The following is a 25696-nucleotide window of genomic DNA, read 5'->3' as shown; positions in this document are numbered from 1 at the left end:
ACAGTGATCTCAAAGGTGCAACTTCAGCCTCAGGTTTGGTTACAGAGAGGAATGAGGACAAAAAAAACACACTTGGGCTTTTCAAAAAAATCTACTTGGTTTGAGTCCAGAAGGGAAAGGGGCAGCTATCATTGCAGTACTGCTTCCAGGAGCATTGCAGACATTAATTTACAGTTTGGGGTTTTGGTTTTGGGTGTTGGGTCTGTTGTAGAGGCTGTGGTGATGGTGGGTTGTTGTTTTTTTTTTTTTTTTAAAGCTTCATTCTCCAGAGAGAGCAGCTTCTGGGAGAGGCCAGATTGGCAATTCATGTAGCAGGTAACAGAGGAAAGCTGTACATAATTGAGACAAAAAAGAAAGGTGCACAAAACTCAGACAGTTTTAATTGGGCATGTTTAAAAACAGCAAGGCAACATCTTGCATCAAAAGCCCTCTGTGGCTTACAGCTGCTGCCAGCTCTGCCATTGATCTCTCAAGGGTTTGGGCACTTCACTTCTTAGTGAACCTCTCTTTTGTATCCATAAGGCAGAAAACAGGAACCAAAGCTGTTTGCTGATACAAATAGGGGCAGGGTCCCAGGTATTAGCCCAGCCAAGGACTTGGGAGATCAAGTTTTTCCTTATTCTAATATTGGCATCTTGTAAACAGGTCATGAGGGCCTGGTTCATAGCACTCCCTCCAGCACTGAAAAAAAATCAGAGTTGTAGTGTGCCATATAAAATCAAAACAATGATGAATGATAAGCTACTGAAGAGCTTAAATTAAATATTGTCCCTGTCTTTCCACTGACAGGTAGTTAGGAGTTTTCAAGCTAATTCCTCTGCTATATTGCAAGATGCTGATGGACTTGAGTATATAGTGATTGAAACCAGGAGTACAGAGAGAAACAACTCTATGAGAAACAAATTACTTAATGTTCCAGGAAATTTATTGTAACAATCCTTAGTACTCAACTAATGTTTTCTTTATCCTAAAAAGGGCAATTAGTACAATTATCCCTGCATGGGATGATGACTGTGGGCAAAATTAGAGAAAACTGGGAAGTTACATTATTCACATTCCAGCAGAAGTTAGTACAGAAATTATAGGATGGAATGCAATTGGCATGTACAAAATGTATTCCACAACGATTCCCCACACAACAGAGCCTGCAGCCCTGTGTACAGATTAGAGGGATGAAATAAAGGTGGGAGCAGGTGGAGATGTGGCAGCCAGATCTGCTGTAATCCTTGCAGGGATGGGAAGTTGATGGTACCACCTACCTGATAAATCACACAGCAGCTGTCTGCCAAAGGAGATGGGAGATGTCTCACTGCTGAACCAGAAACTGTGGCAAAATAGCTCTCTGCAGATGAGCTTGGTTCACCCACACATCCATCCCAAAGTTACCTGCCTCCAAGGTACAACCACCCCTCACTCAGCATGTGCTCCATACTTCATTGGCTGTATTGCTCAGAGCAAAGCAAGGGAGTTTTACACCCATCAGAAACAAAGGTGTGTATGACTGGAGGCTCTACCTAAAAGGAAAGAAATAGTGTAATGGTGCATTAAGGATGGGGACAAGTCAGGGAAGACTCCACTGTAAGTTCTGGGATCAGTCAGTGGGCTGAAACTGTCTTCTCCCCCACAGGGACTCCTGTTGGGAAAGAATTGCACTCAGAGCATGCAGAATGACTGTCTTGAGCTTGGCTCTGTACTGCTTTAAATTCAGTTTAAATGCAGCTGCCAGCAGCAGATGACATGGACACCTAAAAGCAGGGATATCCAAAAGTGTGTGTGTGGGGGGGGGGGGTCTATTCCTAAATTATAATGAAGGATTCAACACTTACACTGTTGGTACATGGCCCTGATCAAGTTAGTCAGGCCACCCTCGGGTACAGTGGATTGTTCAGTGGAGTCCACATAACAGGACACCAACAGACTGGACAGGCACAGAAGAGAAGTCACATTTTATTTGATATCTTTGCTGTGGACATTAACCCCTAGCAAACCATAGACAATGAATGAACAGCAGACAATGCCATGAACAGCACAGGCCCAGTATAGTATGAACACTGTTACAGCTGGCTCTACACACCTCTGGAGAAGGTCCTATTGATCTGATGGAGAGGAAGATAATATTTTAATAATAATTTGGTTAAAAGAAATGGTTAATGAACTGCTTACAAGTGGAAACTTGAAGCATTCCTCAATGGAAATATTTCTGTCCAATTTTAGAGCAGAGAGACCTCTGTAATAAGTGCTATCAGCTAGCAAAATGTAAAATTAAAAATCTGAAAGAGTATTCTCTTTTTCATTAGAGTTGGAAGAAATTTATGGCATCCTATTTGCACATATCTTTATTGGTTTAATATCTGTTACACTGCCCAGGAATTTTATGTAAAATAGGTCAAACAAGAAATCCAGCAGATTGTTTCTACAGACTTCTAGAAGTATCACAGGGTGTATTCACTTGCAGATTGTGTCTTTCCATTAATCACAAATTAACAATAAAAATCAGTCCAGACTGGTCCTCCATGAATGGCTGTTCTCAACCTATTTGGGGTATTTCTCCTAAACACAACAGAAACAGTTATGCATATCAGAAGGAGCTAACTCTAGTTGATGAAAATATTTCAAGGTCCTCAAAAAAATCAAACCAATCAAACCCACCAGGTCATGCATCAAATCAGCTCTGTGGCTTCACTGTGTGTGTGACAAGTAGCAAAACAAGGCTGAGGAAGTCAAGTGTTTTAACTGAAGGTGTTTTAGCCAGGTCTGGTTAACTTGACATCATAAAGGATTAAGGGCAAGCAGAATCCCAACCAAACCTTCCCAAACTGACAGATGCTGAAGCCTTCAGCTAACTAAGAAATTTTCAATCCCTTGGAAGTGATGGAAAGGGGGCACCACAGCAGTGTTTGAGGATCAGTTCCACTGGGCATTACAGGAAACACCAGAACATTTCTACAGCACGAGCTGCCTCATTCTGTGGGTCACACATCAGCATAGCCACTGCTAAGGCAAAGCAGAGGAACATATTTACTGCCTGAATTAAAACTCCTGCTGTGTAGGAGACAGGCAGAGTCTGGACCAGTACTCTTTATCATTTATTAACTTCACTCAGTCTCATGACCTATTTCTGTCATTCAATACAGAACAGTCAAACAGTCTTTCCATCAATCAGTGCCAAACAAGTGGTAAAAATATTACTTGTCTGCATCCAAACTGGTTTTTTTTTGTTGTTTTTTTTTTGTTGTTGTTGTTTTTTTTTTTTTTTTTTTTTTTTATAGATCTATTGAGTTAGAGGAAATGCCAGACTACAAATACATAGCATATTCATCAAAATTCCCACCTTTATCTTGTTGCTTTTTTTTTTTTATTCTTCCACTGCTGTTAAGAAAAAAGAAAATCCTTGTTGAAAAATTTATACTGGAACAATTTAGCATTGGAGGAAAATAGCCATGTCAGCTCACAACAGAAAAAACTATACAGAATGGGAGAATTCCTTGCATTGTACCCTCTCTTCACTCCAGAGCTGCCTGATTTAACAGCTTCCGAAAGCAGCAGGGAATTTGCTGCTTTAAATTGCTTTCCATGTGCTCCTGTGGATCACTCCTACACATGCTCAGCTGAGCAAAGGTGAAACCTGCCCCAAGGGAAGGTGGCTCTGGCCTTGAAATAGAGCAATTATGCTGCAGAGTGAATGAATAGTCGCCTTTAGCAGAAGATTGAGTGAAACTTCCCAAGAGCACCAGGGTCATTGTGTTATATCAGATCTGCCAGTTGAAGAAGGGACAGCTCTGTTTTTGGAGCAGATCTTGCTCTGGTGAAGAAGTTCACAGGCTTCTGTATGGAATTGCCATGTTTGGAATATCCATCAGGCTAGAGATGCCCTCAGATGAGTGTGTTGTATCCTCATGTCATCCATCAGACAGAGCCAGAGCCTCTCAAGAAGTTCAGCTGGTTGGGATATGTTTGGGATACTCAGCCCCTTGTAAGCTGCCCAAGGCCCCCTTAACCTGCACACAGACCAGGTCCTGCTATGAGCACCCCAGCAGGAGCAGGGAGAGGATTTCAGCCTCCCTCAGACTGATAGCTGCTGGCACTCAACCTCACAAGGGAAGGGAAACCCAGCCAGGCAACTTTGCTCCTGTCAGATGGGCAAGTATCTCTCTCAGACACTGCACACCAGCACTGTCCTTCTGCTGCCATAAGAGGACCCCCTTTCCAAGGTAGGGATGAAGAGTTTAATACATCTCAGTGCATTTATTCCTCTCCTGAGCAAAGCTGTCAGAAATCAATGAGCTGTCAACAACAGCTCTAACTGTATAATTTAATCTCTAGGATTCTTCACAGCTCATATGACAATAGATGTCTGTCCCACGTTCTTCTGGGGACCACAATATTCAGCACACTATGACAAAAAACAAGGGTACAGAAAAGAAATGGATGAGACAGAGTATTTTGAGTGTGAAGAGAAAAAATGTTGGTTATATGCTGCCTAAATAAAAAGCCTTAGAAATAAATTCATTTCCTACTTCCCAAAGTCCAAACAGAGCTATATTTGAGGTCTCTGTCTCACTGCTACCTTGTTCTGATTTGTGAGTGTTCACACCACTTTCCAGGGGACTGGTTTAGTAGCCTTCTTCTATTTGGGGAGAAGGAGGGAAAAATGAAACATTTTAGTGAAAAGTAAGGAAATCATGACTCTCAAACTAGACTGACTGTCTACCCATGCATGGGAGGTTCTTCAAGTGAGTATGTATGTCAAAGGAAAGGGACTTTTGGAGCAGACTGACTGAAAGAAAGGCTTGCCTACATTCACTGGATGATTGCAATTATATCAGGAAAGTGTTTCCTTGAACCAGCTATTTTTTCACCTAACCTAAACAACAATTACAGTCTCAGATAATGACTATACAGTCAGTGTTTCCTAAAATCAGGAGCTAGCAATCCACATATGGACCAACCTGAAATAAGTAAGCTTCTTATGAGACTTGCAGGACTCAAGTTGGCCAGGCTAAACCCCTGGAACACATGTATTTTTGGTTTCATGAAGTTTTAAAATGGAATTTCCCCCCACCTCTTTTCTCTTTCAGAGAAAATGTTTAAATCACTGATCTCAATGTCTCTACCAAGAAATGAGAAATTCAATTCCTGGTGAGCATCAGCCCAGTTAATTTCAAAAAATTAAAGCAAAAGGGCAGGTAAAACAACATACAATAAAAGGAAGCTACCCAGAAGGTTACTGATGATGGGATTTTCTAAGATACTAATGAAGATAAATTTAAATTCTACTGGAATTTGGCACTTTAACCTTGAGGCAAAATTTGCTTAGTGAGTTCCACAGAATTTTAACTTCACATGAACAACCTTATTGAGTTATGGCAAGCTGACAAGTGTCAGCACAGTTTCCTACAGCCAGCAATATCCCAACCCTCATATATTGCCAAGGGCTCCTTTCAGGTTTGCTTTAGTCTGACAGACTAAAGACCCCTCCAGTTCTGAGTAGAAATACCCAGGTTCCATTCCTCCACAAACATGAGTTCCAAACTGAGCAACCTCTACAGCAGAAAAACACAGTAAAGAGAGAAAATGAGTTACCAACATCTTTATAACTTCTTTAAATGTTTTTCCCATTCCAGTTACAAGCCATATTAATTCTATACAACTTCAAGCTTTGAGCAGTGAAAATGAAACAGTGGAGCCCAGAAAGCTCCTCTGGAATCTGAAGAACTGTCTAATTGCAGTCCAACATTGAAAGATAAAAAGAGGAACACAGTGATAGTACAGGAGAGTCAATAAGTCTGTGCCATCAGTAAGTCACCAAGGAGGCCAGACCTCACCTCTGTGCTCTGATCAAGCACTGTCTCTGGCTCACATCTGGCAGAGTGGGAAGAACACAGCAGCACAAATGTTTGATTATCCTCCTTAAAACACTCAGTTCAAACTCCAGCCTTGTTCCATACAGACACATTGCAGGGGCACATCCTCCCATTACCAGGAGCAAAGGAAACAGAGCTTTGGATGTGACCAAAAATAAACTGTCTGTCAGAGATGGAAACATCATTATATCTTTTCAAAAAAACAAGACATTAGGGACTTTGTTTCACTCCATTTGATGTCTGGTATTTGATGTCAACACTTCAGAAACAAAACAACTAAAGTTGTTTTAGTTTGGTTTCTTTCTTTATATAATTCACTTCTTTTCTTGCAGACTGGCATTATTAGGGTCTCAGCAATTACAGGTAACAAAGTATATCTCTATTGCCATAAATACCTTGCAAAGACAGGAAAAGTGGAGTACTTTGTGCTCTGTAGAAGCTGTAAGTATTGGGTGAAAAGAGACCCAGGGATCTCTGTACCAAAGACTATTTCCAACAGCTTTTGTGTTTCCTGTGCATTGTCCAATCCTTTGAATGTCAAAGTCCCACACCGTTTTGTTAAAAAGAAAAACATGCCATGCACTACTAATTGAGTAAGTCAATACACAGAGAAGGCCATGAAGGGAATGAAATGTTTTTGACACATACAAGCAGTTGTTTGCAATGTGCATAAGAGGAAAAAACCCTGCTTGCCCTTTATGCCTTAATTAACACAACCTTGGGAACATGGGGTGAAAGACCTTTCCTCTGCACCCTCCTCACCATTCTGCTCTTAGCTCCCTGCTGTTTGGCCATTAGTAACAGTCAGAAGTCTGTGAACACAAAACAAGTCACTGCAGCCTCTAAGAAGGGATCCAAATGCCAGATGGGTTCCCACCAAGCTCCAGAACAGCCTCAGAAATCCACAAAAGGAAATGTGTGATGGACTGTTGCCACAACAGGGGATTGATAGAAAGTGTATTTATAGGGTCCAATCACATGAGCTACCTAAAGTCTTTGGTAATTTTTTTCATTTACTAATATCTACAATTTCTTGGATATTTTAAATCCTTTGTCTCCAGAAAGGTCTTCCAAGGACATTCTTACAAAATTTTTACAGCCAAGAGACTAACAAAGACAGCAATTTCAGCAGAAATCTTTCTCCAGAAGCTTCCTCTGTGCTGATGAGCACCCATGAAATAGCCTAAGACAGTTTGCATTGAAAGCACTGTAAGGAGCTCCATGGAAGCCTGGCTTTTGAAGCCACTGAGATTTACCCTTCCCCAGAGCTTTTCCTGCAATGCCAAGGTCTGCAGAGATTCACTGCAATGCAAAGATGAGCAACCTCCTCTCTCTGGCTGGAACTTTGGGTTCTGTCTGGCAGCTCTTGGTGCAGTGCTTTCCTGCCCTGTCTGTGGCTCCCTGGAGGTCAGGCCATGAAGGGCTGTCCCTGTGAGCTGCTCTGGTGGCAAACAGAAGAGAATCTATGATGCCCTGTGGGATCTGCATTTGGTTTCTATCCCCCAGAAGAACCATTTGCAGGGATTCATATTCCCTTTGCATGCCACTGGCTTAGATTAATACTTCAGAGGCTTCAGCCTGCTTTCTTCGTGAAATCTAACTCTTAAAAGCAATCTAGTGTGGACTGAAAAAAAAAATAATTCAGTCTTCCAAGGACTTTCATCCTTACCTTTTGTTTACTGCCATCTTTGAGATCCTCAAGCTAGGATGGAAAGGGAAAGCAGACATAAGACAAGTTACAGCAACCATAGACTGAGCTCAATTAAGGCATGCCTGTCTATCCCTACAGCTAGACAGACAACAGAAAGAGAAACAAAATTATAATATGTGATTTTCTGCCAGTCAGAAAATGAGATTAAGAGACCTGAATCTTGTGAAGTGGTGTATGGCCAAATCATGATACATTATGGAAACCACTTTGCTCCAAGGAAGCAGTATAAAATATTTATGGATGTGGTCAAGATCTGAGCCCAAACCTCTAATTTCTATCCAAAGATCTGAAACACAGAATTATTTCAATTCTCATCATGCTAGGAGGCTACAGAAGAAAAGCTGAAGAGACTAGTCAAGAAAATCAGTGGCAAAACCATTTATACTCATTCTCACTCTTGCATGACACCAAAGAAGAAACAAACCCGTTGGCCTGGTAGAGAAGATACAGAAGATACAGCTAGCAAATGACCTTGCCTAATCTATTTCTAAACCTTCAGGAATGACCATTCTGATCTAAACCAATCCCAGTAGATCTTAGTTTTTCTTTTCTTAGGGTGATATAAATCATGTCATTCAAACACATCTGCCTCCAAAGCTTTTGGAGTGAAAAGTTAGGTCAGAGTTCTTTAAAGAACTGTTCCTCCTGTAAGATTTCCAATTTTATACTTTTGGTGAAGGCTGGCATCTTTAAACTAGTTTTCTTCACAACATCACAGGCTGTGTTCAAACACTCTGCAATGATGATTTCTGCCTATTTCACACCAGCTTCCACTGGTCATTCCAACACAAATATATCCAGAAAGTTCTCAACACAGAGAGCTCTGGAATTTTCCAGAAGTGAAGTAGGATGAAGAACCTACCTAATCAAATGCAACCAGAAACTGTCCACAGCTTCAATCAGAGCTGCTCCTAGCAGCACTGGAGGTTCTGGAGGTTATTTAATGCCTTCTAAAGCAGCCATTCAGTAGGAGAAATGAATTGCACAGGAGACATAGTTCTTTGATTGAGAGCCAAAAGGCAAGATCATTAATTCTGAAAATCAAAACAGCAGTGCACTAATTGTAAAAAGCAGGGTATAAGCCTTCTTCTCCCAAACAGATTTTAACCCTCTGAACCACAGCTCTCATAAGTTTCCTCTGGTTTTGATTTGCTATTTCATACCCTTGACTCCAAAAGTTCAAGCTATGTGGTGGAGTCACTGCTGCATTCAACATTATCAGCTTTACATCAGCTCATGTTGAGTGTATTTTGGGGGATGGGAAAGGAAAAAAATCATGCAAAACGTAAAATATTCTCAAAACAATTTTGTAAGAAAAAAAAATTCATCTTTGGTGGGAGCAGTTTTATACAAACCAGAGAGCGGAAAATTAAACTCAGCATTTAAAAACAATTTTTGGAGCAAGCAAGCCTTCATTTTTCTCAAAATCTGCAAATTTTTCTGAATCCTAGCACTTCTCAGGTTGCATTTTAATTTTTGGTTTTTCACTGGCTATAGTTAGTACATCCATCTGCAAAATGCTGTGGGATTATTTGAGAGGAAAAGCTTATGCATATGAAATAATTTTTATGTATGTACTTATAAAAGTATTTCTACAGTCACTTCCAGCATGCCAATTCTATTTCTTCTTGTATTAATCTAATGTTTAAAAACATCTTTGCTGTTCTGTGATCACGAATTAATTTCTATGTGTTTGAAATTTAGAAATACATATATATTTTGCTGGAAATGTTATATTTAGACATAATCATAAGCTTCAGAGTTCCAAAAAGCAGCTTTGGAAAGAAATGCATCAACTGATTTGGGAGCTAGAAGCACCGTTCCCCTCCCTTGTTATCTGCCATGGTGTATGGAATTAGGTATTTTCTCAAAAAGAATGTCATGTATAAAGTCACCCATTAAAGGCAACAAGAAAGAGGCTTCAGCAAAACTTCCATTCCCTTTTCCTGGATAACCATGGAGTGCCCCTTCCACACTGACTTCAGCAGCAGGAGGCATCTAAAGGCTGAGTAACATACTGCAAGCCAACAAGTAATTCCATTCAACAGCCCATTTCTTGAACACTGTGCAATGAGTCTGCTTCAGATTGTTAGACCCAGTTGCATTACTAAACATGAGGTTTTCAGGCACTCAGAACAATCAATGCACCTTTCAATACACCCTTTGATATGAGAAGTCCCAGTTTGGGGAGTTAGATGAAAGAAATCTGATTTCAGCTCATAAGTCTGATTCTATTTGTTTCACTCCAATTTTTGTCAAGTATGGAAATATTGATATGTCTAAAGGGAAACTATTTTTAAAGATTTAGTAATTATGAAAATAGAAGTTCATACAGGCATCTGATTGTTGACATTTATGTAGTACTGTAAATGTCCATGACAACTCATCACAAAATGGGTGACATAATCTAGCACACTTTAGACTGCAAAGAAAGAAGATTAAAATGAATTGCTTTTTTTGTTTGCTTGTTTTTTAACCCAGCAGTCAAAAACAGCCAGTGCAGCTCAGCTGATGTGCTCAGCACAGTGACCTGAATAAAGTTTCATTCCTTGCCATCATCACAAGGGGTGTAAGTCAGGATGTTGGGTGCAATCCTTGCATCATCAGCATTGTACCAGCACCAGGCAGCTGAACATCTAGCCTCACTCCTACAGATCTGGACCCAAAAATCCAGTCCTACAAACATCCCAAGGCTGATCATTTCCGTGGGTGGAATCACTGCCAGGTACTTCAGCAGCAGCTTCTGTTCCACATCCCTCAGACTGCACAAACACAACCCACATGAAATAACAGAGGGTATGACCACCATTCATCTCCAAACTACAGAAATATCACCAGTGGTTCATAAGACTGCAGATCCTGGGGCAAGACATCCTGTGAAGTGCAGTGTCCCAGTTCTCATAGTCCTCGTGCCATTTAACCCAATAACCAACTTTCCATTAAAGTAAGCAATGTACATAGTGCTCCTCCTTGCAAGAAGAAAGGGAAGGTGAACAGCATCCCTTTGCTCCTTTGGATTTTGCTGCTGGCTAATTATTCATTTGCAATTTATCAGCTAATTACACATGTGTCTTGGCATTTGAAGACTTAGGGGCATACTTTATTTAATGGCTGGTAATTACACAGGCCTCCTCTGATCCCTGTGCTCTAACAGAAGGTTTTTCTGGTTTTTGTCCTTGTGCTGTTAGGTCTAGAGGTTAAAGACCCCAGGACAAGTGACTATCCTGTTGCACACAGAAGCTTCATGTCATGATACAGGGTTCCCCAAAAATTATCTGTTAAAGCAACAAATTGTTTCCTTCAGTACTCAGTGTCGATCTGTCTGTTCACGAGTAGGTGAAAATTACTGAGGTGCAAAAGGCAATATGAAGATCAATTCACTGTTAATTTTTCCCTGGGAACAGTCCAATGTACAGGCCTTGCTCTTCAGCTCAAGACCTACAGAACTCACTGCTGCAGTTGGTGTGCAACACCACTGGAATGTCCCTGTGAGACAGAGACTGATCCTGAAAATATATCTAGGAGGAAAAACAAACAGATATGGCAGGGTGCAAAGAATTCTTGGAAACCTGGTACAGAGGGTTGAATAGCACAGCTGGAGGAAATGGGACTTCAGGAAGGAATGCTGCCAGAGATGGGAAATATTGACAGTAGTCACCATTGTGGAGAGCAGGTTTTGCATTTGCTGCCATGGGTGTTTGTGGAAGAAACCAGTTTGTGAGGATTATGATCATGTAATTGCCTAGGAGACCTAACGTGGTTATTTCATCATGAGAATGGCTCAGAAAAGATGAGGTAGATTAGCAAGTGGCATGGAGGGAGCATACATGAATTAGAGTTCCTTACATTCCCAAATGGATATCATTGTTCTGGAGGTTTTAAAGCCCTGCCACTCATTCCTCTAACATAAAGACACTTTATGTCTGAAAGAGGGCATTCACATGAGTTTGGAGGCTAATTTATTCCAAAAGTTGATAACCTGTACCTCACATGAGATTTTTCCTCTAGACAAACTATGTCCCAGCCGTTTATTATTAAAGAACCTTTAAAGTTTGCATGTTCTGGACACAGGAGAAAGGTATTTACGTATGCCTTCAAACAAGAGGGGACTTCAGAGACTGTGATACCCAAATCAAACTTGCATCTCTAACCCCTCTTCAGAGTTAGGCTTCTGAACACCTCTGATTTTGGCAATGGATTAACTCTAGAGCAGAGTAGAAACTTGGACCTACCACTCCTAGCTCAGCTGGTTGTCAAATCATTTGCCCATCTGTGATCTGCACTAGCTGAATCAATCAGCTCACATGAAAGGCAAATGATCTCTTAAGCTTCTTATAATAGAATAATTTCTCTTTCTCACCTTAGGCAAACAACTTCTTGGAAACCATCCTAAGTCAGCAAGACTGAAGCAGCATCTGATATAATGAGTTAATACTTCCAGCCTAAGAATTCGGGGGGAAAGGAAGGGAGGGGGGGGAAGAAAAAAAAAATAAAGGTGGGTTTCACAAGTAATGAGATCAAACTAATAGGTCCAGTGATGGGCAATCTTTTCCAGTGCTCTATAACCTTTCTGTGAAGAAACTTTCCCTAATATCCAATCTAAACTTCATCTGTGCAACATAAGGCTGTGTCTTCTCATCCTATCATTTGTAAGGAGTATCAGAGAAGCCTCAAATGACACAGTAAATACATTCTCTGATACAGCCTATTAAGCAGAGGGGCAGACAGCATTGAAAGCAAAGCTTTAATACACCAGCTTTAATTTATCAGCTTTTGTATTGGATCCCAATAATGAGCAGAGATGTTTCACAGTAGCTCAAAGCCCACTGTGAAGGAAAAATCAATTTCTGGTTGAGATTATAAAAGTCCCTATTCTGATTTTACTTCTCTGGTGTCGAACATTGGAATTTTTCCCTACTACAAATGATGTTATAAGAAGCAAGAACACAGAAAAAAAAATGAAGCCATAAATGCACTTATTTGGGGGAAAAACAATAGAAAAAGTGAAGGGGTGCTGCACTTCATGGCAGCAATGCCTGCCTGAAGCTCAAGAACAGGAGAAATGTCAGGTCCTGTTCCAGATCTTTTGCTCAAGAAAAAGTGGGAAGAAGAGAATTATCCAGAGAGAAACAAGTGGATGAGTTTCTTGTGGGTAATAGCAGAAGTATCACCTTCTCCGGAGGATATTGGTTACTGAAAGCAGCACAATATGAATCAGAGAGTCTGGGCTCTTTGTGATGGGTCTTTGTTTTAAAAGCTGAAGTAAACTACAGTAAGTAGTGGGAATTTAGATTTGATTCCACTAAGGAGAAACTGTTAAGGACTGAAAAATGGAAAGCAATGCAGATGAAAGTGATCATAAGACAGCAGAGAAAGGAAAAAAGTTCAGGAGAATGAGGACAGTAGACTTAAAAAAAAAAAAAAAAAATCTGACTTGAACACATTCAAAACTGTGAGGGATGGTCTCTTGGGAAGATAATCTAAGGTAGGGAGGAATGCAGAGGAGGTGGTAGTGCTGAAAGGGACTGTACAAAAAGCACAATAGCAGCCTATCCTGGTACAGAGCAAAGCTACTGAACATAGCTTGAAACCAATATGGTTACATTAGGAGCACTTTAAAGGCTGAACAATCAAAAAGCAACTGTATAGAAAGTGGGAACAAGGACAAGCAACTCAAAGTATAAAGGACTAGCATAAGCAAGCAGGGATAAATCAGAAAGGTTAAGGCACAAGTAGAATTACAACTAATGAGGACATAAAGGCAACAAAGGAAGCTCTATAAATACATTAAAAGAGAGGAAAGAAAAGCATATGCCCATCAGTTAATGGAGATGAACAAATCTGATGATACTGAGAGTGCAATGTTATCTCTGTGCAGAAAAACAGGTTAGTTGTGACCCAACATTTAATAAAACCTTAATAAGAAGAGAGGTGGACAGACTAGGGAGCAAGTTACAAACTGCTTAAACAAGTATGGGCTTGCTAGGCCAGGGATATTAAAATATAGGAAATTCTGGTCGAATTTACCCCTGTGACTCAGCACCAACCCACACTGCTGAACACCTGTATCCACAAAATAAGTGGGCAGATGTACTGTTCCAGAAGCTTATTGGGGTCTGACCTTGGCAAGGAGATGGGGATAATGAAGCACCCAGAATATTTCTGGAGATAAGAAAAAGTACATTTTCACAAAGGCAAATTTCAGCATTCTGAAGACTTTTTTTTTTCTTTTTTTTTTTTTTTTTTTTTTTTTTTTTTTTTGCCAATTCCTTGAATCTGTTCATCTGAAAGTGTGAAAAGGGCCCCACAGTTACCAGTTCAGTGCAATTGGGTAATTCCAGTGTTGCTCTGCCATTTTCCACGGAGGCCAGCCTTCAGAAAAATATAGAAACAGCTCCTGTAGTCAGAAACACAACTCCTTGGTTATCAGATGTGCTACCCAGCAGTTTCTGCTGCTAAGTCAAGGTACAGACAACTTCTTACACTCCAAGAGGTTGCAAACTCTTCTGGCTGGCCAGGATGTCTCCCTGCCTACCATCCTCCATATGGCACAGACCAGATGAAGTGTGTGCTCTCAGGACTCCAAGTTTTAACTGTCCTCTATTAATAACACAGATTCTTCTCTCTACAACACAAAGTGACTCCACAGCATTTTCTGGTAAGGGAAATTATAGCTTGGCATCTGTTCTTTTCACTGCCAGAACCAGATTGCTCATCTTATTATATCTTACAAAATTGCTCAAGACCTGCAAAGAGAAAATGGATTTTCAATATGGCCTTTTTTTTGTTTTAATAGGCACACTTAAGATCACGAAAAGCACCATGCCACTTCCAAACACCACAGTGCTTTTCCAGGGACAGACATCATAAGGGCATTAGGAAATAAAACCAAGGAGCTTCAAAACATAACATTCCAACACTGATACCAAGATAATCTCTTTTATTAAAAAGCTCTGTGCAGTACTGTCCCATGTCAGCTCAGCTGGGAACAAGTCTACCACTTAACCCTGGCTGGTGAGTGAGCACAGCAGAAAACATCTCAGGAAAGAAAAAAAAACCCACAAAAAACAACATTTTGTAGCTATTCCCCTCTCCTGCAATATCTTCATTTACAGGTGATCAAAACTCCCACTGCTGGGATTTCTAACTGAGACACAAAGGAACTTTTAAGAACATGACACAGGTTGAGAAAAGGAGGCACCCTGGCAGTGAGGATTTATATTCCTATTCATTATCACCCATGTTAGGGGATAGAAGGACCACACAGCCAAGAAGAGTTGTTTGTCTGCATTCAGCTGTGCTCTCTGCTGAATAGAGGTTACATTAAATCAATAGAGAAGATTATTCTTGACTTTTATCCTGCTGCCACACCTTGCCAGCATGACAAAGTTGACAATCACCTGCTGGGTTGCACGTGGCTTTCCTAAGCCTCACATGAATCAACAACAGAAATAAAACTCCAAGAGATCAGGACCTGTGGAAAACAGCACACGCTTGCAGGTAATGCAAAATCTTCACAGAACAAGTCAATGTCTCCATCCCAAGAAGTCATTTGAATCTCTTTATAGGACAATCCAGCTGTTGTGTTTGCCGAATGTCATCCAGAGACCAGGGAATATTAACAAATAGCCATTATCCATGTGGTGCTCACACCATTTGCTTGTATCTCATGCACTATTGCTCCTGCACCACAAACCTACACAGCCTGAAGGCTCAGCCCATAGCTGGCCATGTCCCAGGAGCATTTCCAAGAGGCAGCACCCACACAGACCCAAAGCAGTGGACAAGCTCAGAATAGAGTCCAGCTCCAACATAAAAGATCAGCCTTTGGTGGCTGCTGAGAACACCAGGACACAAAAGCCAGGAAAAGAAAAGTGGTCTGACTTCCAAGTCAAACTGTGTCACCTCTCTTAGGGTCACACTTCTAATTTAGCCTCTTCACATGTCCTCTTCCCTCCCCCTGCTCAGCCAGGCCTTAGCAGAATCTAGAAGGAAAACCCACAAATATGGTATAAGCTTTTAAAAGAAAATACGAACTCCAAAATTGTCATATTCACATTACTGAGGAAATGACTGCTACAAAATCACCTTGAGAGACCATCTCTGTCACCTCCCTGGGTTCCCAGTTCAGCAGGTACATTCAGCTCAGGCACACCCATGGCTAATAATGCATTCTGGTTTCTGGCCAGCACGGGGAGTTTCTCCTCCCTCTTCTCAAGCATCACAGAAGCAGCACACAGGATGCTTCCCCTTCCAGGAGGAGCAGCTGGACCCACCTCAGCAAAGCAGAGGGGCCAGGGTGAGAGCACTGTGCCCTGGAGAGATGCAGTCTCTATTGCACAGGTGCACTGCACAGCTCAGGTAATGTAGCTGTGCTGGCTTGACACAGAAATCATGCATTAGCATTTTCATTCTCTGTCCACAGGGCACACAAAACTAGCCAGCATGGTGCACAGGTCAGTTCAGTAGCAGAGCTGCTATTCCAAGGGCATTCATTAAGTGCAAGGGGCCAAAGTAAACACACTGCACAGTGGCCATTCCCCTTCAAGTGTTTTCAGAAGACACTTATTTTTCTAATCTGGCATTTGATATTAACAGATCACTCCTTCACTAATTTTATCTCCCTCCAGCACAAGTCTTCACTACCTAAAAACCTCACTGGTGCTTCTCTCAAAGGATTCCAAGATCTCAAAAGTCTTCACATGTGCAATCACAACCCATCCTGTACATGCAGAAATCCTGTATTGCACTGAGAAAGCTAAGGATACTGTCTGCAGAAATCTTCCAGCATCAAGTTTGTGCTCTTTATACAAATGATTTTAAGATTAGTCTGAACTATAGACAGAGGATCAGTGGTTCTACTCCACTGCCATTCCCTTCTGGTAATTTACAATTGGGTAACATGGAACAGCACCAAGTAACGCAAACACCAAAATAATGAAAAATAAAACACAAGGGGGTTATAGGAGCTGCAGCTTCAAGTGGTATTTGCCAAGGTTGTTTTGGCCAATTTAAAATCAGTAAATGCACTCTGCATTCCAAGGGAACAGACACCTGTAAGCAGTTTGGGAAAATAAGCCATTGAAAATGAGATAAGAGAGGCTATGACTGAGCTGAGTTCAGGAACACAAAAAATACTGGGACCAATTCCAACCAAGGCTCAGTCTCTGCAACCCCACCCAAGGTTAGAGGGACTGATGATGCTCACAGTTTACCAGACCTGAAGACTCTGAAAAGAAATCATGAAATTCAGAGATTACCTCTATCAAATGAGGAAGTGTTCATTGAACACCCTGAGAGCTCCACCATTTAAACCTTAAAAAAGGAAAAAAATACCACCACCTACAGTCATTAAAACTGTTTTAAAAAGTCAAATTTTGATTGCAGAAATGTAATCTGGAAACAGTCTATGAATCTGAATTATGGTGAGTCATGCATATTTTATTTCCCTCTTCAAATGTAAATGATTGCCTAATGTATTTAAAGTTTCATCTATTGCCAGGTTGTTTTACCAGCAGATGTACAAAGGGAAAGAGATGACAAGGAAGCTAGAAGCAAGACAGTTTTCTCAATACTTGAAATCCTGAGTGCAGCAGCACAGTAGATATATACATAGTCCACATGTCCTAAATGGTGCAGAAAAAGACAAAGGAAAGAGTAAGCAGCCAAGGAGAATAGGAAGAAAAAAAAAAAACTTCATTGTTACTGGGATGAAATGTGATAGGTAGAAGTCACAGCTGTGTGCCTTGCTGTGCTTATCCCAAACCACCTTGATGTTCTCTCAATGGACCAGCAAGTTCTGGTCTCTTGAGTATCCTGACCATCCTGAAGCTCCTCCAATGCACAGGAAGTAATTTCCAGGAACCAACAATATTAAAGTACAGCAATACCAAAGTGCAGCCATCATGCCCTCCCTCTTTCCCTGGTCATATATCCAATTTCTGTGTGGGGCATTTGGGAAGTTGGGCAGCACAGGAAACCTGAAAGATGGAAAACACATGGATAAGGGGAAAGGATGTTTTCAAAACTTGCCATCTGGTTTGCCTCACCAGATAGCCCAGACACATGAAATGTGGCACCAAAAACCATCTGTCTATCTATTTGTGCTCTGGAAAAGCCCCAAGGAGCCTGCAGAGAGGGCAAAGTGGCACAGACCAACCTACAGGTGTAGCAGAGAATGAACTGACAGCTTTGGAGAACAGATCTCAGAAAAATGTCCTGTCCAAGAGACAGAAACAACTCAAGGCCTTATAAGGAAAGCAAAAAGCAAGTTTTAGTTTGGCAACCTCTGAGCCTCACACCCATTCTATCTCCAACAGCACCAAAGCTTTATCATGACCAAGAGGTCTGGAAAATGACCAAATCATTGAGAGTAAATGAGTATTTCCAGTAGCATATTCCTTTCACCTAGTTTATTCCTAATGAAGCTGCTGCTCACGGAACAGTAGGCATGAGAGATGGAAGGGAACCAAAAGACCAATTAGGTCATTAATCCATCAAATTGACATAAGATTAGTTCCTAGAGCATATTTCTTACTGTTTTTCCAGTTTACTTTTAAAAGCCCCTGAAAGGGAGAGGTTATCCATTCCCTTAAGGAAATCACCCACAGCTTGTTAAATAGCTCCCATCAGGACAATTTCTATTCTTTTCACCTTAGTTTCCCTTTTTCTTAATTTTATGTTGCTGTCCTCATCAGCCTTTTGTAGGCCATTCCCCAGCACACATTCAGCAAGTGCACATGCATCTTTCCTTATCCTCTAGCCACATAAACTATATTGAGGAATTTCATCCTTTACAAATGCATTTTCTTCCAGTTCTTTAAATTCAGGAAAAAAGTGGTACTTCTTTGGGATATTTCCCTCCCTGAACTTCCCTTCTACCTGTTTATGTTCTGCTGTCCCACTGGATTTGAAAAAAACTGCTACATTGATCTGCTGAAAGCACTAAGACAAAAAGACCCAGATGATTATGGAATAATACCAAGTACATCGAAGTTGTTCCGGAGGAGAAATATAACACAGACAATTTTCTTCTTTCATGAGACAATGGGATGGAAGATTAGCTGTCCATGTCTCTCTCAGCAAGAGGTGTTATTCAAATGTCCCTTTACCTGCCTAGCAGAAGGATCAGGGCAGCCTCTGGTACAGAGTAAAAAGGCAAGCACGAACACCAAAAACACTCCCCACCAAGCACATCCCCTACTGACACCATTACATCCAGCCATGGCAGAGATTTGGATCTCAAAGCACCACTTCTCCTCTAGGTCAAGTCTCAACCTCCCCATGGGCTGAAATGGAGAACAGCTGCAGTAATTGCTTGTGGGACAGCTGACTATAGTCAAGGTCCAGGCTGCCCTTTGCTAGATGCCAAAAATCTAGCTGAAGACTGGCTACACACTGGAGAAATCAGATGGGACAGTATCCCCTCCAGTCTGAGGGCTGGAAATCAGAGAGAGATCACACACCACAGAGCTGCAGAATGGAACAAACCATTCTAACAAGATGTTTTTTATTAAGCAGGAAATAAAGATTAATTTCTTAGCACAGCATCTGACGGAGTTGCCGCCTGTAATTACAGGCAGAGGAGTGCCAGAGACAGCACAGCCTCTGGGTATCCCCAGGAGAGATTCCCAAGGGACACAGCTCTTCTCAAGGCCATTGCCTATGGACCTGCCCAAGTAGAAATACTGCAAAACACACTACTCAGCAGTCCAGCCCCACTGAAACAAGAAGCTTGTGCAGATTTCTGTCTGATGGCCAGGACAGCACAGCCCCACGGGCCAGTCCCTGCAGCCCCACTGACTCAAGAGGGAGGGACATTCACCAGCCAGGGCACACCTGGGAAGGATGAGCTCTTGTCTCTGTCTGTCCACTGCAGGCCACTTGGTTCAACTGCAGGGGAAAGAAAATAGACATTTTCTGGGACTAGAGTCCAGAGATGAGTCCAGAGGTGGTTCAGCTTCAGGGAGTGTCTGAGCTTTCAATAGATAAACAACATTTTCTGCTCCTAGTTGAGACCAGGAGTTGAGAATCATAAGCTACAGAAAACTGCTCCTGACAACACCAGCTCTGTCTCCTCCTCACATGGATGGAGGAGATCTCATTAATGCATTTTTACTCCACACCAACATAATCTCTCTTGACTTTCAATGGCTTTGAGCTACAACCACACACCTTGAAGAGCCTGATAAACTCAACTTTAAACTGATTATTGAAATATCCAAGCTGTTCATGCAATGACTGCCAGCTGAAGCTGCACTCTCTTCACTGCTTAATCTTCACTTACAGTGACAGAATTCATTTGTTCTTTCCCATTGCACTCCTTATACCCAATTGTGTATTCCCAAACCTTCACACATACCCCTCTTCCCAACTCCAATGAGCACACTGCTTACAGATTTCTGGAAATAGCTCATTTAAGGGAGAGCTTATGTGTTTCAAGCAATGGACAAAAAAGAAAAAGCAAAAGGAACAACTCAATTACTCTTTAGTTGAGGACAAAACAAGAGCATCTTTGATAACTTTATGTGCAGCAGCAGAACTTCATATTTAATTATTTTCCACTTCCTCCTCTGAATTCCTAAGCAACATTAAGTAGCATCAGCTTTCCACACTGCCAGAAGCAATTGCATTTAGAAGTAAGACACCCCAACATAACTTCAAGAAGAAGCTATAAACACCAAGATGCAGCTACCACACCCAGCAAGGGGAATGGAGCTCTTTCACCACCCTGCACTACCCATGGCTTCAAGCAATCCATGGACTTACCTGAGCCTCAAGGCCTCATCTGAGTGAGAAATCAGCTCTGCCACGACAGACAAGTCCTTCCTCTAAGCTGCCTCCATCTCCTTTCATTCTCCTCCAGACAAGAGACAGGGAAGAGGCACTCAGAACTCTCAATCCAGAAGCATCCTCCACATTTCTAACCTCTTGCTCCTCCTCCCCATGGCAAATTTGAAGGTTCTTTCCCTCTGCAGCTGTTCCCACTGTCTCCTGAGTGCCACAGAAGCCAGGGCAGACAGCTGCAGCTTTCTGCAGAAAAGGTCACTTGCTGATTGCCTGCCAGGTGAAGGACAATGTCCACCCCCTGAGGAAGGCAGATATCATCTCCTCTGCATGACATTTGCACAGTGCTTTGGAACACAGCTATGTAAATGTACAGCAATCAGGGGTGTTGTTCAAATCCTGCAAACCAAAGCCAAGAGGGCAATACATTCAAGTATCTAGGTCTGTGTATTTAACAATCAGAAATGAAGTGCAGGGCCTGTAAGCAAGTCCAGGTTTACTCAGATCAATGGCAAACACTTCACCACAGCTTTGCTGAAAAGCAAAATTCCCTCCAAAGAGAACAAAATTCATGATGACCATTTGAAGAGATGGAGTGACACTGCATTTGTCATTGCCATGGCCAGAAAATTATCCAACCCATTGAGCAGCATGTAAGTCTTTGCAGGTGGGTCAGTGAAAGCCTGAGGCACAGATCAGCAGGTACAGCAGAGGTCAAACAGCACCATGGTGTGGGCACTGAGGCCAGCAGAAACTGAACACACATGGATTTGAGGACAACACTTGGTATCATTTTTTACTTCTCTTCCACTGAAGCCATGGAAACACTAACACTGCAACACTCCCCCACCTTTCCCAGCCCAATTAAGTCCCAGATAAAAGATTTGGCAGTGGTGATTTACCCACTCCCCCTATGCAATGCAATCAGATGTTTAGAAACACCATGAGTCCTGAATTCCACCTATTGTGTGTTCTTATTTTCTTGCCTCACAGATCAAAAAGCTTTTTGCACATTTTCTGTTATGTAACATGATCCACTGACCTAAGACATTTGCCTTTATTAATAAAATACCCTGAAAGTCACAGGTAAAAAGTGCTGGCACTCACAGGGCAATAGATGTGAAATACTCCAGTACTTTTGTCCAGAGCTTTCCATGCAGCTCCCTGTTTAATGAGTCCATCACCAGGTTTAATGACCTGCCAGAGCTTTAGAAACACTCTTCCCTCCTCATCAATGATTCACATGCAGTCTTAAAGCTGTGCACAGATTAAAGAGGCTGCTGCTCTCCCACCTCGCTTCAACCCAAAGTGGTTTTAAATATTTCATCTCACCACAGAACTCTTCTGTACACATCCCAAAGGTGCTCTGGGAAGCTCTCACTGGGAGTTCAGCATTACCTGGCAGAGGGCCTGCTGGCACCACAAGGAAGCTGTCACTGCCAGGCATGCCCACATCCTATATTTACTTTCTTTAATGAGTCCTGCATGACCCCAGCTGCCAAGAATGGGGATAGGATTTTCTGAGGTAGTTGATGCTTTTTATGGAAAAACAGATGGAAGGCCTGATTGCAGGGACAGAACAAAGAAGTACCTGATCTGTAATTACTGGGGTCAGCAGGAGTTTTCCTTCGACTTCAAGGGAAATGGAGTCATGACCCTCTTCTCCTCAGCTCTGGGGGATTTAGAGGGTATCCAGAAACAGGCTGGATCTTGCACTTCCCAGGTGAGCATGTCAAGGACTAGCAGTCTAATAGGATAGCACCCTGTAGCTCTTGCTGTGAAGCTGCCCTGCTGTGACAAGTCCCATGGTCCAGGCTGCCATAGAGATTTCCCCCATCCCTCCCCACACAAAACAAGACTCTGCCTGTGCTGCAGTCCTCATAAGCTCTTTTTTGGTCCCAGGGAAAGGAGACCCAAGTAGCACAGGCAAGAGGGTGAAAAGACATCAAGCCTCCCCCCAGCTTTGCCTCCAATGGCAGGATTTTGCTGATACCACTCCAAGCCATGACTTTGCCTTCTCCCAGATGGGAAGGTACCAGCAGATCTCACCTTCTAAGCTTCTGGTCCAGCTTAGTGGTCCCTTGGCTATCAGCCATGGTCTCCACATGCCTGTGGTCATCAATGACACACAAAAGGCTCCTCAGAAGATAACTCTGGGGTCCTCTGGAAAAATTCCTGACCTTTGGATTTTCATTTAAATCAATTTAAACCTTCAGAACTTCCATGGCACAGAAAAGTCTGCCCCCCACAGAAAAAGCTCCCTTTGCAGGATCTGTCCACAGTCAGGAAAGTGGTTGAGGAACCAGATGATTCCCCTACACTGCCAGGGACAGAACAGCAGGCAGTACTTGGTCACATAATTTCTTTGGCCTCATTTCTTCTCTCACCCTATAATGGAAAATGTGGGGGAAAAATCTTTCAAGAGATGAAGAGAGTCACATCAGTCCACAGCAGATATGGCCAAATAATGAAAAATGTTGTTTGTTGGCACACTCAGAAAATGAAACTTTGCCTTCTCCTGTGTAATTCCGCCTTTCTTGTATAAGGAAAGAGTGATGACCTCTGTAGCCCTGTAAAGGGTAGACCTGACTGAGAGAGAATAGAAAGATCCCTTTACTTAGTGCAAAACCAAACAAAAGTGAGCAATAAAGCACTGCAGAAAACAAGCAGGTAAGTACTTGCATTTTATCTTCAGTCAATACCATTTCAGCATGGCTGATCTCTGAAATCTGATTTCATGTAGTTCTGCAAACCCATACCCCCTGGGAAGCTTGCATTGCTCTTGCTGAGCATTAGCTCTCACTTCATTTGTCCACACAATCCCTACACAGCTGTCATCTTGACATCCAAGCAAGCTTAAACAAAAAGGTAATCTCTCCATAAAGCACACCTCTCTTCTCAAATAGCTGTTGCTCTCAGGTGTCCCTTTCCATGAAATCCATCACCAAACCACTTTGCCTTCCTCAGTGAAGGGAGGATGTGTGGAGAAGAGCTCTGTAATAAATCACAGTCCTGATTTGCTGTGGCTCATTGCTTCTTTCTTGCTCATTCTAATCCTTCCTGGAGGTGAGAGGGCCATGGCATGGGATCTTGGCCAGAGTCACTGCAACAGCCATAGAAAGATTCATTGTACATCTTCACTGTACAACAAAGCCATCAAGAGAAGAATGTGGCAAGAGAGAGCATTCAGTTAAAGGGCTGTGTGAAAAACAACTGGACCTCAAGGTGGATGAAGGAACCAGATGATAATGAGGATACTGGTGAAAAGTCAGGGAAAGATGCAGCTTGCATTTTTCCAAGCTGCTCAAAGAAAACAGAAGCGAAGGAATTAATGACAGAGATGGCTCCTGGTGTTGATCACAGAGCAGTGTGTGAGCCATGTGATGTTTTGGTAAAAGCATGTTTTCAGGAGGTGTTGCCTTTCCTGGGCCAATGAGCTTTTTCTATCCTGTGTTCCATGATCTAGTCTATAAAACCACAGTTTCTTTTTTAATAAATCACTTCTTTTCTGCCTCTGAAGGAATCTGTGTGTTGCTGTATCATTCACTGTTCCTAGTCTAATAGTGACATGATAAGGCAAGGAAATATCCACTGCCATAATGCCAATTCACTCCCTCCTTCTTTCATATCCTTCTTGTCTAGTGACTCAGGGCTTTTAGTGAAAAGGAGCTGATCAATGCAGTCCAACCCACACCCAGGAAATATTGTGGTTTCCATCACCCCTGCCAGCTCCAGCTACCTTACTGTGCTCAGCACAGGGGGAATGTCCATGGCTCTGCACAACCCCTGCCCAGAAATCCTTGCAGTCTAACCACAGACCAAAGCATTACACCAAAAGGAAGATGCATGTGCTGGGCTGTTTGCAAACTGCCTTCCCTTGGCTGTGTCCAATGCAGCAGCACCACAGCCCTGCCCATGAGCTCCTCACTGGAGCACCCCACTGAGCCACCAGTGCCACCAGGGCTCCTGAGGCACACAGCCATCAGGTACCCACTGTGCTGCCAAAAACCCTTCACACCAGGGAGTTTGAATCATATGGAAATCGAGATTTATCAAATCCCAATCATCTCCATCCCCAGGAAAACTGGGCGACCTTAAAGAAGTTTTATCAGGTTTGAACTTATCCCAGGTTATATAAAATTGCTGCAGTAATCTCAAAGATGTGAAACATGGGTATGAGAGTGCAATTATGTTAGAGTTGATTGCATTGAGGAGTTAAGGTTAGTGGAACCAAATTCAAGCTGGTGTGAATCATCACAGTTCCACTGGAGGGAACAGTTACATTATTTACTCCGGATGAAAATCTGTTTCACTAAGTTGAACAGAACAAGAAAAGGGCTATAAACAGAATCAGGCTTATAAAACAGTAAACCACAATTTTCTCTCCTTAAAATAAATCTATCTTCAACACCAGATTTTAAAACTGGGGCCATGTCAGGTGAAAGGCAAGGCCCTGCAAGTCCTTTGCTGACACACACAAAAAAGGATATAACCTGAGGACACCTGTCAGATATAACTCACTTGCCACATCAGGAAGCAGAGCTCATAGATGGACAGGCCCAGCTCCCTCTCAGCCACCTGAGAACATAATTTAAATATTTTCTCCAGATGCAAAGCCAGCTCTAAGGATTGTAGCACAGGTGCTGGATTTTAGAGGCTGAGGCTCCATGCTTGCTTCTACAGCAGCTACTCCTCAGCAAGGCTTTTAAGTTGTGTCTGAACCAGTCAGCCTTCAGGACAACCTTGCACTTATACCAATGAATACCTATGCATAAAATATCCTCAGTTCAGGACCAGAGACTGGTGCCCATGACATTGACTCTTTCCTGCTGGAGATGCCCTCTCATCTTCCTGCTCTTCCTCTTTTCATTGAATCACTGGGAACTCCCTGAGACCTCTGTCACAGGGAACCAGGATTAAGAACAGACCTGCAGCTCCTTATTTCTGATGCCCAGCTCTGCCATACCCTGCTTCCTCCCACAGCCCTGGTGAGAAACTCCTGAGGGCTGTGTTTTCTGAGCAAGCAGCACACTGCAGGTGGCTGGTGCACTGCAGGGTGTTGGATAGACCTGGCAACACCAGCAGTCAGAGGTGATCCCTCACATTTTTGGGATGTAGGGCTGGGGTAACAGACAAGCTTTTGAGCACTTTAACCCTTGTCCCATCACTCCACCTACAAAAGGCTCAGACTATTCCAGTCAACTGATGGAGAGATACAAAATGAGGGTGAGCACCTTGACTTTACAGCACCCTGTAATGCCAGAAATTTACACCAACCTTGGTGGCCCCAGAACATTGAACCACATAATGCACAGCTCCCCACCAACCTCCATCC

The 25696-nt window shown here is 42.4% G+C and overlaps 1 long non-coding RNA gene across 5 annotated transcripts; it reads right to left on the bottom strand.

Annotated features, from left to right (window-relative positions):
* Nucleotides 1–9: 9 nt before the first annotated feature.
* Nucleotides 10–25696, bottom strand: LOC306804904. 5 transcript variants are annotated; one of them, XR_013775026.1, is made up of 5 exons: nt 18687–18811; nt 2650–2991; nt 2450–2550; nt 1387–1514; nt 10–329 (listed from the first exon to the last, which is right to left on the bottom strand). It is a non-coding gene; the product is annotated as an uncharacterized lncRNA (long non-coding RNA). The 5 variants fall into 5 exon arrangements; XR_013775024.1 differs by lacking the exons at nt 10–329; nt 18687–18811 and adding exons at nt 340–681; nt 25639–25696; XR_013775025.1 differs by lacking the exons at nt 10–329; nt 18687–18811 and adding exons at nt 340–681; nt 20344–20466.

The sequence above is a fragment of the Erithacus rubecula genome, assembly GCF_903797595.1.
Source record: "Erithacus rubecula genome assembly, chromosome: 9".
Lineage (NCBI taxonomy): Eukaryota > Metazoa > Chordata > Aves > Passeriformes > Muscicapidae > Erithacus > Erithacus rubecula.
Note: the sequence above shows the minus strand (reverse complement) of the source record. Positions and strands in the feature narration are given on the sequence as shown.